Below are 14,418 nucleotides of genomic sequence, written 5' to 3'. Positions count from 1 at the left end.
ATATCTCATTTGCACCCATCGTGGGGAAATCTATCAAAATTAGGCTGGTCCCAAAAAGGAGGGATTTTTCAAATTGACTGTGTGTCGGTTTTAAAAGTGCTCCCCCTCTGGTCAACATATGAAATAACAAGTGTGTGTAAATATTTGACCTGTTTCCCCTCTGGCCAACATGTGTAATAACAAGTGTTTGTAAGAAATTGAAATGCGCCCCCTATGGGCAAAATTAATAAATTAAAAAAATATATATATATATATATACACAGTATATATGTATACAGACACATACTGTAAAAACTTAAAGTAAATAATGATAATTAAAAACCTATTACAAACCAAAAAATCAATATTAAAAATTTACTAAAAGCTTATTTTTTTATAATTGCAGAGTATGTATATATTATTAATGTTGTAAATACAAATATTTATATATCTGTAAAGGATGGTCCTAAAGAGGTAGGCATTTTTCGCAGGTCTCAAGAAGGTAAGAAATACAATGATGTGTGTGTGTGTGTGTGTAAGTCGGGGCTTGAGGTCGCCAAGCAACAGTGAGTCAGGTTACTGTACACCTGACAACACGGCCTCGCAGGTGCTTTCACTTATTCTGAAGTCTTCCATTGATAATACGCTTACTAAAAACTGTAAAAGTTGTACTTTTTACATAGCCATGCTAATGTGGCTAACCTAGCATGATGTTAAAATGCACGGTTAGCATGTGGCTCACAAAGCTATGCCAGTGTTTCTAACCTAGAATTATGTTAAAATGTAATGTTAGCTTGTAGCTCACATAGCTATGCTAGTGTTGCTAACCTAGCATGTTGTTAAAATGTAATGTTTGCATGTAGCTCACATAGCTATGCCAGTGTTTCCAATCTAAAATTATGTTAAAATATGTTGTTAGCATTGTGGCTCAAATAGCCTTGCTAATGTTATTAACCAAACATGTCAAAATGTTATGTTAGCATGAAGCTTTTATAGCTATAACAGTATTGCTAACTTCACATGATGTTACAATATTATGTTAGCATGTATCTCGTATAACTACACCAGTGTTGCTAACCTAGCATGATGTTAAAATGTAATGTTAGCATGTACCTCACATTGCTATGCTAATGGTATTGATGTAGCATTATGTAAAATAAAATGTTAACATGTAGTTCACATAGCTATGCTAGTGTCACTAACCAAGCATGATGTTAAAATGTTATGTTAGCATGTAGCTCACATAGCTACAAACCTGTTACTAACCAAGCATGATGTTAAAATATTATGTTAGCATGTGGCTTACACAGCTATTCCAGTGTCACCAACGTAGCATAATGTTAAAATAGTATGCTAGCATGTAGCTCTTATACTATATTATTAATGCTAAGTTGCTAACCTAACATAATGTTAAAATACAGTATAATCTCAGCATTTAGCTCACATAGCTATGCTAGTGTTGCTAACCTAGCATGATGTTGAAATTATATGTTAGCAATAAGCTCTTATAAGTATAATAGTGTTGCTAATCTAGCATGATACTACATTGTAATATCAGCATGTCGCTCACATAGCTATGCTAGTGTTACTAACCTAGCAAGAAAATAAAATAATATTATTGTGTTGGAAAGTAACATACCTATGATAGTGTTGCTAACTTAGCATAATGTTAAAATGTAATGTCAGCATGTAGCCCTTATATCTATAATAGTCTTGCTCACCTAGCGCAATGTTAAAATGTGTTGCTAACTTAGCATAATGTTAAAATGTAATGTTAGCAAGCAGCTTGTATAAATATAATAGTGTTGCTAACCAAGCATGATGTTAAAATGTTATGTTAGCACGTAGCTTGTATAACTATAATAGTGTTGCTAACCTAGCATGATGTTAAGATGTTATGTTAGCATTTTTCTTTCTGTATTTATAATCCATTATTATTATTATTATTATTATTTGTTATATTTAAAATAGTACAGTAATTTGACAACATTTCATTTATTTGTTTTATATATCTTTTCACTTCTGCCACAACTTTCCAAAAAAATCTGCATTTCAGGCCGCAACAATCATCAAAAATTAGCCTGTAAAATCCTGAAGGGACTGAACATGGTGCAAGACAGAATAATAGTGGTGGGGATCAAACCCGCTGAGTCGGCATCAATACTGCAACACACGACGTTCACACCACCACAATATTTTATAGCGCATACATACTGGCTTTAAATGCAGATTGTTGCCATCGTGTGGAGTTTGCGACAACTACACTGGGAGGTTGCCTACGGCCACAGCTGTACATGTTAATTTTTTTTTGGGTTGCTATTTTATGCCAATATTTCACATTCACGTTCTGCTCGTGTCCCAATACTTCTTACAGGACTAGACTGTATCTAAAGAGTGGAGCTAGAATGTTCTTCTGTCAGGTCCCCGCCTGATCAGACGCGCGTCACATGACGGCAGGAAGCAGGAAGTACGCGTGCGCCCTGCGGGGGTCATGTGCTCCCCGCGGCGTCGAAACAAGATGGTTGCGAGTTCCACACCCTGGAAGTCTCCGGCCGTTAAGGCAACGTCGTCAAAAAGTCAAGGGTCGTTTCCTTGCTTCCTTTCCTTCGGAGGCCGACGCACACGCCTCCTCCATGGAGCCCCTCATCACAAAACCCGAGGGTGTTTCCAAATGTGTTGGCGCTGGTCGGCGCCGAGCTTGACATGTTTTTTTCCCCTCCTCACGTCAGGGATAGCCCCTGTGAGCACGCCAACGCCCCTGCTGTGGGTGGGTCATGTGACCAGATGTGTTCCACATGTCCCTCTCAGTGGACTTACTGCTGACATAGCAAGTCTTTGGGAACGGGTGTTGAGCTAGCTTAGCGACCGCAGCTAAGCCTATAGTCAACTTTATTATCATCATTATTATCACAGAGGTCTTCATATGGGTTAGAACAGACCTGGGCAAAATATGGCCTGCTGGTCACATGCGGCCCATTAAGATTTTAGATCTGGACCGCCGGGCGTTCGAAATCATTATTTTAGACCTTTAACGTTAAAAACTCTAACAGCTATTATGATGTGCACTGCTGTTTTTAAATTACCGTTGAGTCTTGAACTATAGAAAGTACAAACCCTGTTTCCATATGAGTCGGGAAATTGTGTTAGATGTAAATATAAACGGGATACAATGATTTGCAAATAATTTTCAACCCATATTCAGTTGAATATGCTACAAAGACAACATATTTGATGTTCAAACTGATAAGCATTTTTTTTTTGTTGCAAATAATCATTAACTTTAGAATTTGATGCCAGCAACACGTGACAAAGAAGTTGGGAAAGGTGGCAATAAATACTAATAAAGTTGAGGAATGCTCATCAAATACTTATTTAGAACATCTCACAGGTGTGCAGGCTAATTGGGAACAGGTGGGTGCCATGATTGGGTATTAAAAAAAAGCTTCCCAAAAAATGCTCAGTCCTTCACAAGAAAGGATGGGGTGAGGTACACCCCTTTGTCCACAACTGCGTGAGCAAATAGTCAAACAGTTTAAGGACAAGGTTTCTCAAAGTGCGATTGCAAGAAATGTGGAAATTTCAACATTTACGGTCCATAATATCATCAAAAGGTTCAGAGAATCTGATTAAATCACTCCACGTAAGCGGCATGGCCGGAAACCAACATTAAATGACCGTGACCTTCGACCCCTCATACGGCACTGTATCAAAAACCGACATCAATCTCTAAAGGATATCACTACATGGGCTCAGGAACACTTCAGAAAACCACTGTCACTAAATACAGTTTGTCGCTACATCTGTAAGTGCAAGTTAAAGCTCTACTAAGCAAAAAGAAAGCCATTTATCAACAACATCCAGAAACGCCGCCGGCTTCTCTGGGCCCGAGATCATCTAAAACGGACTGATGCAAAGTGGAAAAGTGTTCTGTTGTCTGACGAGTCCACATTTCAAATTGTTTTTGGAAATATCTTGTGATCCGGGAAGCGAACCATCCAGACTGTTATCGACGCAAAGTTCAAAAGCCAGCATCTGTGATGGTATGGGGGTGCATTAGTGCCCAAGGCATGGGTAACTTCCACATCTGTGAAAGCACCATTAATGGTGAAAGGTACATTACAGGTTTTGGAACAACATATGCTGCCATCTAAGCACCGTCTTTTTCATGGATGCCCCTGCTTATTTCAGCAAGACAATGACAAGCCACATTCAGCACGTGTTACAACAGCGTGGCTTTGTAAAAAAAAGTGCGGGTACTTTCCTGGCCTGCCTGCAGTCCAGACCTGTCTCCCATCGAAAATGTGTGGCGCATTATAATGCGTCAAATATGACACCGGAGATCCTGGACTGTTGAACGACTGAAGCTCCACATAAAAAAAGAATGGGGAAGAATTCCACTTTCAAAGCTTCAACAATTAGTTTCCTCAGTTCCCAAACGTTTATTGAGTGTTGTTAAAAGAAAAGGTGATGTAACACAGTGGTGAACATGCCCTTTCCCAACTACTTTGGCACATGTTGCAGCCATGACATTTTAAGTTAATTATTATTTGAAAAAAAAATAAAGTTTATGAAATTGAAAATCAAATATCTTCTCTTTGTAGTGCATTCAATTGAAATTGGGTTGAAAAGGATTTGCAAATCATTGTATTCCGTTTATATTTACATCTAACACAATTTCCTAACTCATATGGAAACAGGGTTTGTATTTGTATGGCTGAAATCTGAGCTTTTATATGAGCTAACAACGTTACCGTGGACGCCCCTGCCTATTTCAGCAGGACAATGCCAAGCCACGCGTTAAAAACAGCATGGCTTCATCGTAAAAGGGTGCCGGTGCTAGACTGGCCTGCCTATAGTCCAGACCTGTCTCCCATTGAACATGTGTGGCGCAATATGAAGCCTAAAATACCACAAGAGACCCTGGACTGTTGAACAACTTAAGCTGTACATCAAGCAAGAATGAGAAATAATTCCACTTCAAAAATTGGTCTCCTCAGTTCCTAAACATTTACTGAGTGTTGTTAAAAGGAAAGGCCATGTAACACAGTGGTAAAAATGCACTGAAAAGGCATAAAACCTTTTTTTTTTTCATAACTTTATATCAACCTAAAGTTGATATACAGATTTACTGTAAGCGTTAAATAAAAAATGAAAACAAGAATTTGACTTATTTTTACCATGTTAATGACGGAGACCCTCTATGGTCCCAGGGAGTCCTAAAGGTAAAAAAAAAAAAATACTCCATGTATTTTGTTATGGTTTGAAAATGAAAAATATCAAAACGGCCCCCGAATGGTTTAATTTTTCCGTGTGTGGCCCTCAGGGGAAAAAGTTTGGACACCCCTGATGTAGGGTGATAGATTGCCATCATTTGCAGTATATTTTTGCAAAAAGGGCGTCATGTTAAGTCATTGAGTATGTGTGACATTTTCAAAAGGGCATTGAGAGCAGAAATGCCAATTAAAAAAGATTGTAGATAAAAAAAAACATGGCGTCTCAACCTCAGCCTCTCTCGCCGCCCGCGCTCAAACTGCACGGATGGAAAAATGTGAAACATCAAACCAGCGTGACTCAAACTGGCTGCAGCAAGAAGACAAATAGAAAATAAAGAAGGAGGCTTTGGAAAAAAAAACACACAGATGTAACCAAACATAACTTGAAAATACAAAACAAAAGCTTGCACAGAAAATCAAAGTTTTGATAGTCATGGAAGATTTCATACTTTTTATGGCAAAGAGGTCCTTTAAAATATAATTTTATGTAACTTTTCCATAATTTTTGTGACAAAATGACGTGTAGGATTTGTGCATCAATTTAAAAGGGTATCATTTTGGCAAAACAAATGTTGCACTTTTCTGGCTGAAAATAAGATTTATTTTGCAAAGTTATATCATTCTAATCAAACCAAATCCACTGCAAAAGCGAGTACATGAGAGCGGTAGTGTGTGAGCGTTGTGTACTAACCTTGCATAATGTAAATGTGTAATATTAACATGTAGTTCATACAGCTGCCCCAGGGTTGCTAACCTAACATGATGTTAAAATGAATTGTTAGCATGTAGCTCACCTAACTGTGCTAGTGTTAATAACCTAGCATGGTGTTAACATGAAATGTTAGCATGTAGCTCACATAGCCATGCCAATGTTGCTAACATAACATGATGTTAAACTATAAAGTTAGCATGCAGCTCACATACTGTAGCTGTGCTAGTGTTGCTAACTTAGCATGCAACTTAGTTGGCCTATAGCTCACATAGCTACCCTATAGTTGCAAACCTGGCATGATGAAGAAGTGCAATGTAAGTAAGTATGTAGCTCACATAGCTATGCTAATCTTGCTAACCTAGCATAATGATAATGTACAATGTTGAAATGTAGCTTAAACAGCTGCGCTATTGTTTCTAACCTAGCATGGGGAAACAGTATAATGTTAGCATGAAGCTAACAGCAGTGTGCTAGTGTAAAATGTCTTGTTTATTTCCAATCTTTTCCTTAAAATACGCATTGAGGCTATAAGGTGTGTTTTATCTGATTACTTGATTAATCGAACAAACTAATATATATATATATATATATAAAGGGCTGTACTTGTATAGCGCTTTTCTACCTTCAAGGTACTCAAAGCGCTTTGACACTACTTCCACATTTACCCATTCACACACACATTCACACACTGATGGAGGGAGCTGCCATGCAAGGCGCCAACCAGCACCCATCAGGAGCAAGGGTGAAGTGTCTTGCTCAGGACACAACGGACGTGACGAGGTTGGTACTAGGTGGGAATTGAACCAGGGACGCTCGGGTTGCGCACGGCCACTCTCCCACTGCGCCACGCCGTGTGTATGTATATATATATATATATATATATATATATATATATATATATATATATATATTACGTGATTACTAAAATAATCGACTAACTCCATTTCCTGGCAAAAGAGAATATTTTTGAGCACCAGTATAGTCGTTTTGTGCCAAAGGAGTGGAGCAAAATAGAATACAAAAGAATGGAAGGCCAAAGCCAAATGTTGGCTTTTTTGTGTGAAATAGTATTTTCCCCCACAGAACTGCAGTCTATTTGTGGCAGGAGTGGGTCGTAGTTTCTTTCTATATATCCTCCAAGCAATGATTCAAACCCAAATCTCCTGACTGTGCGGCCTACATGCTAAAACCACCAGGTCCACGAGGTTCATCTCTGTTTTTTTGTGTCTTTTAGCAAAAATTTTAGTATACAGCGCAACATCTGTATCAAAACGGTGCTACCAAAGTATTTCAACTAAATAGCACTTCAGCGCTAAAAATACATTTTTGCATTAAACAAATATATGTATGTACTGTATCTATATATTAATGTAAATATATATGTATATGTATGTATATGTTTAATGCAAAAATTTATTTGTATATATATCTATTTATATATATATATATATATAAAATATACATACATATATATACATATTAACATTTACACAAAACATATATATATATATATATATATATATATATATATATATATATATATATATATATATATATATATATATATATATTAGGGGTGGCAAATTAATGCGTTAATTACGAGTTAACTCATCAATCTATTAACGCCGACAATTATTTTATCGCGCATTTGCATATGTTGTTTACATGCTTTTATTTTGTTAACGCCTTTTCTTATAAAGATGGCGGCGCCCGGACAGGCTTTGGCGTCGAGGGGCTCTTGGTAAAGATGGAACATTCGGCAAAAATACCGGACAATTCTGCAAATTTCATGGCTGGCTTACAGCGTGGTCACTCCGGGATCACTTACGACCGCCAGACAATTCTGAATGTGGATAGATCGGGCCGTTTTGGACTGAATGACGCGTGCTTGCTAGACCGGCTAACTAGCATGGGAATACTTTGCCGGCTACATCCAGCGGCCTGTGAAGCAGCGGAGTATATGTGTTGTCTGTCTATTTAGGAATAATGCAGACGAGGAGTGTTGGTTGAGTTCTTAACGTTTGCTTTCAGAGCGTGCATATCACAACATACAAGATGCCGTCATGGCGACACAACCTATACCGTGCTACCGCGCATGCTCGTCACTCCTGTTGCATGCTGGGTAGGGTAGTTCTTTTTTTTCCCTGGCTCATAACATCACAATATAGTACCAGGTATATGATGCGTTCAGTTTATTAAAGCACCAAGCAAACAATCGGAAAATTCCCATCATATCAATTCCTAGATATGGTCATAATTATTTTAAGTGCACTACGCATAATAAACACAACATTATTAATATTGCGACTACGGATAATTTGATCAAAAATTCCCTAAAACAGCCCACTGCCTGTAATATAGGTTTTTTAAACATAAGATCCCTGATAAAAAAAAATGTTCCTGCTGTTACCTCAGAAATTGCCTGTTCGGATGTTATGATTGTGGTTCAGAGATTTGTATGCAGATTATATTTATTTTCCATAACAAACAGGATAACTTAAATACCCTGACAGTGGAAATAAGCTTAAATGTTTGTATTTACATTTTTTGAGTTGATTTTCATAAAATATGCTATTTAACTGCTACTGTTTAACAAGGACTGATTTAAATTGTGTTTGCACAACAATTTTGGCACTTTTGTTCATGTGGTAGAATATTCCAATAAAGGTGCACTACACACTACTTTGGAATTCATTATTGGGCTTTGCGTATACAATGCAGTTAATCGCGATTAATCGGAGAAAAAGTGCGATTAACTTCGATTAAAAATTGTAATCGTTGCCCAGCCCTAATATATGTACTGTATATATATATATATATATATATATATATATATATATATACATACCCGAATGCAGCTCCAGGACCCCCCATGAACCCGAAAGAGACAAGCAGTAGAAAATGGAGGAATGGTGAATGGATATATATATATATATATATATATATATATATATATATATATATATATATATGTAAAAATAAATAAATAAATGGGTTGTACTTGTATAGCGCTTTCCTACCTTCAAGGTACTCAAAGCGCTTTGACACTACTTCCACATTTACCCATTCACACACACATTCACACACTGATGGAGGGAGCTGCCATGCAAGGCGCCAACCAGCACCCATCAGGAGCAAGGGTGAAGTGTCTTGCTCAGGACACAACGGACGTGACGAGGTTGGTACTAGGTGGGATTTGAACCAGGGCCCCTCGGGTTCCGCACGGCCACTCTCCCATAAAACAAGAATGAGAAAGAATTCCACTTTCAAAGCTTCAACAATTATTTTCTTCAGTTCCCAAACGTTTATTGAGTGTTGTTAAAAGAAAAGGTGATGTAACACAATGGTGAACATGCCCTTTCCCAACTACTTTGGGACGTTTTCCAGCCATGAAATTCTGAGTTAATTATTATTTGCAAAAAAAAATAAAGTTTGAGTTAGAACAAATATGTTGTCCTTGTAGCATATTCAACTGAATATGGGTTGAAAACGATTTGTAAATCATTGTATTCCGTTTATATTTACATCTAACACAATTTCCCAACTCATATGGAAATAGGGTTTGTAGATATATGTATATGTATACACTCAGCTATCTATCCATCTATACATACACACACACACACACACATACATACATACATTCATATATACACACGTATATAGATACATATACTGTATATATACACACTTATTTATCTATCTATACACACACATACATATATATATACACACGTATATAGATACATATATATACACACTTATCTATCTATACACACACGCACACACATATATACACACACATATATACATATATAAATATATATACACACTTATCCATCTATCTACACACACGCACGCACGCGCACACACACACACACACACACACACACACACATATATATATATATATATATATATATATATATATAAAAACGCGAAACGTCATCAATTAATAAAAGTTAACAAGGAATCTTACGAACGGGTAGATTGCATACAATTTAATAGTTTTACAATTTTTTTGATGTTGGATGGTTGCCATCTAGTGGAAAACATTGGTAAATAAAGTCAATAATCCTTGATTGTGAGAATGTTGCAGTGTTCACTTATATGACCCAATAAAACAACCTTCCCTAGTCATGGTACAAAAAAAATAATAATAAAATCAAACCATCACAAAATGTCAACACAAAGATCACACAACAACACACATAAAAAAAACGTCCATACAACATAAACAACTCAAAAATGACACTAATTTAAATCCACTACAAAGCATGATGGGTAAAAATGAAAAACACTCTCTGCACACTTATCCATGTTTGGCTCATTTTAGCTGCTTGATATTTTTCATTCATTACAAAACTTTAAGCAAGTCGTCACGGAAGTAAACAAGGTAGTAGTCAAACTTTCACATACTCTTAATATACAATTATAGTAATTATATATCCACTGCGTTAATACAACACGTACACCTATGTATGTAAAGGTTATATTTTTATATATATGCAAGCTAAATAGTACTAAATAGCACTAATTAACAAACAGATTGTACATAAATATATATGTACATCTGCACTTTTTATATGCATGTACTGTATGTGTTGTAGTCTTTAGTGTTGTAGTGCAAGACGTCAGCAGCTGCAGAAAAGTCATAAAAATAGCCATTCGCATACTTTTCCATGCGGTGCGTTAAAAAAACTAAATAAAAACATTGCGACGGTAATCAAACCTGACGTAAAAAAAATAAAATAAACTGGATAGTCGGGTTTCATCGTCTGGCCACGCCGGCTAATGGCTTGTTTCCTGTCTCTCCGCCTGTCCTGCCCGGCGTACACACACACACACACACACACACACACACACACACACACACACACACACACACACACACAGACATAGAGACACACACACGCCCTGTTTAACCATTAATCTACCCCTCTCACACACACACGCACACACACACACATGCATGACGCGGTCACACACACACTTTTACGACCCGCTACAGTATGTGAATGTCAACACTGCGGCCCGCGTTAATAATCAATAACTGATCAATGATTAAACTTTATTTCACGTACAAAACATGTAGAAAGCTATCGGAATCATTTAACACGCCTGCCGACTTCAAGGGGGGGGGGAAAGTCCATGTCAGAAAAGGACAAAGCCAATCAGTCGTCAATAAGTCTGATCGGTAAGAAGAAGTCAAAGTGGGGACTCACTCTGCTGCTCTCCTTGAACAATTTAAATCTCATCCACTTTGGCATGTCCACCTCTCCTCGTCGTCTCGCACACTCTCACACTTTACAAGGCACTTTTTTTTGGACGTACACAAACACACGCCCTCCTCACACACACACACACACACACACACACGCGCACACATACACCCACACGCGCACACACGATCGCAAGCTCGCTCACTGGATGAACAAACAGCTGGACTGTTTGACGTGAGCGGTGTTTTTCTGTGTGTGTGAAAGACGAGTCATTCGTCCAACAGATGGTCGCAGCGCTTCCTAATGCATTTGATTCATGAGGACACGTGCAAACAGACATTGAAAAGCCAAAGAAAAACCAAAGCGCGGTGAAATAAGCCGATTTAAAACGCATCCGGACGGTGTTCGCATTTCTTTGTTTTTTATTTTTAATACATTTGCAAAAAAACTGATCACAGTGTCATTACGGGGTATTATCTTGTGAATTTTGAGGACAAAAATGAATGTATTGCGTTTTGGAATAAGGCTGTAACATAACTCTGAAGACTTCCTGGATGCAGTGGAGAATGCTAAAAAGCCCAAGTGCTAACAGTTAGCATGATAGTGAAAATTAAAACATGTCTGTTGGGTGCGTATCTGCATGCTAACATACTTAGCACGGAAATATTAAGCATGAGTTAAGTACTAAAAAGTATGAGTCTGAGGTATATCCCTCATAGCTTGGCAGGCTAAGTTAGCATGTGTTAAGTACTAAAATGCATGTGCATAAGGTGTATCCCTACAAAAACAAAAAAGATAACATGCCAAAATACTTAGCACACTAACGGTTAGCATGTGTCAAGTACCAAAATGTATGAGTCTGAGGTGTACCCCTGCAAAAATAGCTATAAAAGCTAGCATACTATCTATGTATGTTAAAAAGCCTAAACGCTAACAGGTAGCATGCTAGCCAAAAAGAAAATATGTCCCTGATAAATACCGTATATCCCTGCAAAAATTGTTTAAAAAAGCTAGCATGCTAACATGCTTAGCACGGTAAGCTAGCATGCGTTACGTACCAAAATATATAAGAAGGAAAGGGGATCCCTGCAAAAAAATAGCTCAAAAAGCTAGCAAGCTAACAGTTAACATGTGTCAAGTACCAAAATATATGTGTCTGAAGCTTATCTCTGCAAAAATAGCTTAAAGGAATGGCATGCTAACATATTTAGGACACTTACGGTTAGCATGTGTCAAATACCAAAATATAAGAGTCTGAGGTGTATACCTGCAAAAATAGCTATAAAAGCTTGAATGCTAGCTGTGTTTGTCAAAAAGCCTAAATGCTAATAGTTAGCATGCTAGCCAAAAAGAAAACATGTCCCTGATAAACACCATATATCCCTGCAAAAAATGTTGAAAAAAGCTAGCATGCTAACGTTTTTAGCACGTTAAGTTAACATGCGTTAAGTACCAAAATATATAAGACTGAGGTGTATCCCTGCCAAAAAATAGCTAAAAAAGATAGCATGCTAACAGTTAACATATGTCAAGTACCAAAATGTATGAGTCTGAGGCGTATATCCCTGCAAAAATAGCTATAAAAGCTAGCATACTTACATACTTAGCACGGTAACAGTATGTGTCAAGTGACAAAATGTATGAGTCTGAGGTAAAAGTATCTCATAAAGCTAGCATGCTAACATGCTTAGCATACTAACAATTAACATGTGTAGAGTACCAAAATGTTTTCCAAATTAAATATGTTTTTAAATATTTTCATTTATACATTTTCTTTTAAATTGATTTTTCAAAAGTTTGATTTAATTTGAATGGGGCTGAATAAGAATCACAATTCGGATGTGAGTTGATTATATTGCACTTATGTTGTCTCACAGTAAAGTGCTCTTGGAATCGTTGAATAAAGCTTTTATCGAGGCCACAGTTTGACCCCGGAACAGACTATTTCTACTTACATTATGGGAACAATTAATGGTAAATTCAAACCACCGGTAATCGGGAATCATACAACACCCTGGACCTTTACAGGCCTACTGAAACCCACTACTGCAGACTACGCAGTCTGATAGTTTATATACCAATGATGAAATATTAACATTGCAACACATGCCAATACGGCCGGTTTAGTTTACTAAATTGCAATTTTAAATTTCCCGCGGGGTATCCTGTTGAAAATGTCGCGGAATGATGACGCTTATGATGACGCGTGGGCTTGACATCTCGGGTTGTAGCGGAATTTTTTTTCAAGCCCGATCCAAGCTATAAGTAGTCTGCTTTAATCGCATAATTACACAGTATTCTGGACATCTGTGTTGCTTAATCTTTTGCAATTTGTTCAATTAATAATGGAGAATTCAAAGCAGAAAGCTGTAGGTGGGAAGCGGTGTATTGCAGCTGCCTTTAGCATCACAAACACAGCCGGTGTTTCCTTGTTTAAAATTCCCGAATGTGAAGCTTTACTATGGATCAGAGCGGTCAAGCGAACATGGTTCCCGACCACTTGTCAACCGGCAGGTTTCGGTGAGAAAATTGTGGTAATAAGTCGGCTCTTACCGGAGACATTAGCGGAGCCTGCATCCTGCTGCAGCCGCGTGGCTTCTCTCAGAGAGACTAGCGGTCACCACACCCGTGGCCACACCCCTCCGACTTTCAGATACTATATAATCTCACTAAAACACTAGTAACACAATAGGCAGATAAGGGATTTTCCTGAATTATCATAGTAAATGTGTCTAATAACATCTGAATCGCTCTCACTGCCCTCGCCTTTTTTTTTCTAGTCTTTCACTCTCATTATCCTCATCCACGAATCTTTCATGAATACTTAAGCCTACTACGTTACTGTATTTTACTGTAGATGACTATGGTGGAACATGGAGTGCCATTGAAGATGCAAAAAAAACAAAGTTGTACGCACGCACGCACGCACACACACACACACACACACACACACACACACACACACACGCTTGCAATGGAAGAAGTGACTCAAAAAGTACACACACTGTGTATTTTGTCGTACTTTATATTGCCATCTTCTGTGTTTTTAAATGGCCTCCTCTCATTGTAATTTCCATTTTTCAAGTATTCATATCGTTTTCTTGTGCAACATTAAAACGCTAATGAACAAATCGGGTGTTGTTTGAGGGCAGAAAGACGTCACAGATGACAACGTGACGCTGAGATAAGACTTCCTTATTTCACTTCTTGGCATTTTCATTTGTGAAATCTG

General features: G+C 37.6%; 1 protein-coding gene across 2 annotated transcripts in view; it reads right to left on the bottom strand.

Moving 5' to 3' along the window:
• Nucleotides 1-14,418, bottom strand: part of LOC133537848 (kalirin-like) — a 229,473-nt gene that overhangs the window by 71,411 nt on the left and 143,644 nt on the right. The gene's annotated exons all lie outside the window — the stretch shown is intronic.

This window comes from Nerophis ophidion, linkage group LG19 (assembly GCF_033978795.1).
Source record: "Nerophis ophidion isolate RoL-2023_Sa linkage group LG19, RoL_Noph_v1.0, whole genome shotgun sequence".
NCBI classification, from domain to species: domain Eukaryota; kingdom Metazoa; phylum Chordata; class Actinopteri; order Syngnathiformes; family Syngnathidae; genus Nerophis; species Nerophis ophidion.
Note: the sequence above shows the minus strand (reverse complement) of the source record. Positions and strands in the feature narration are given on the sequence as shown.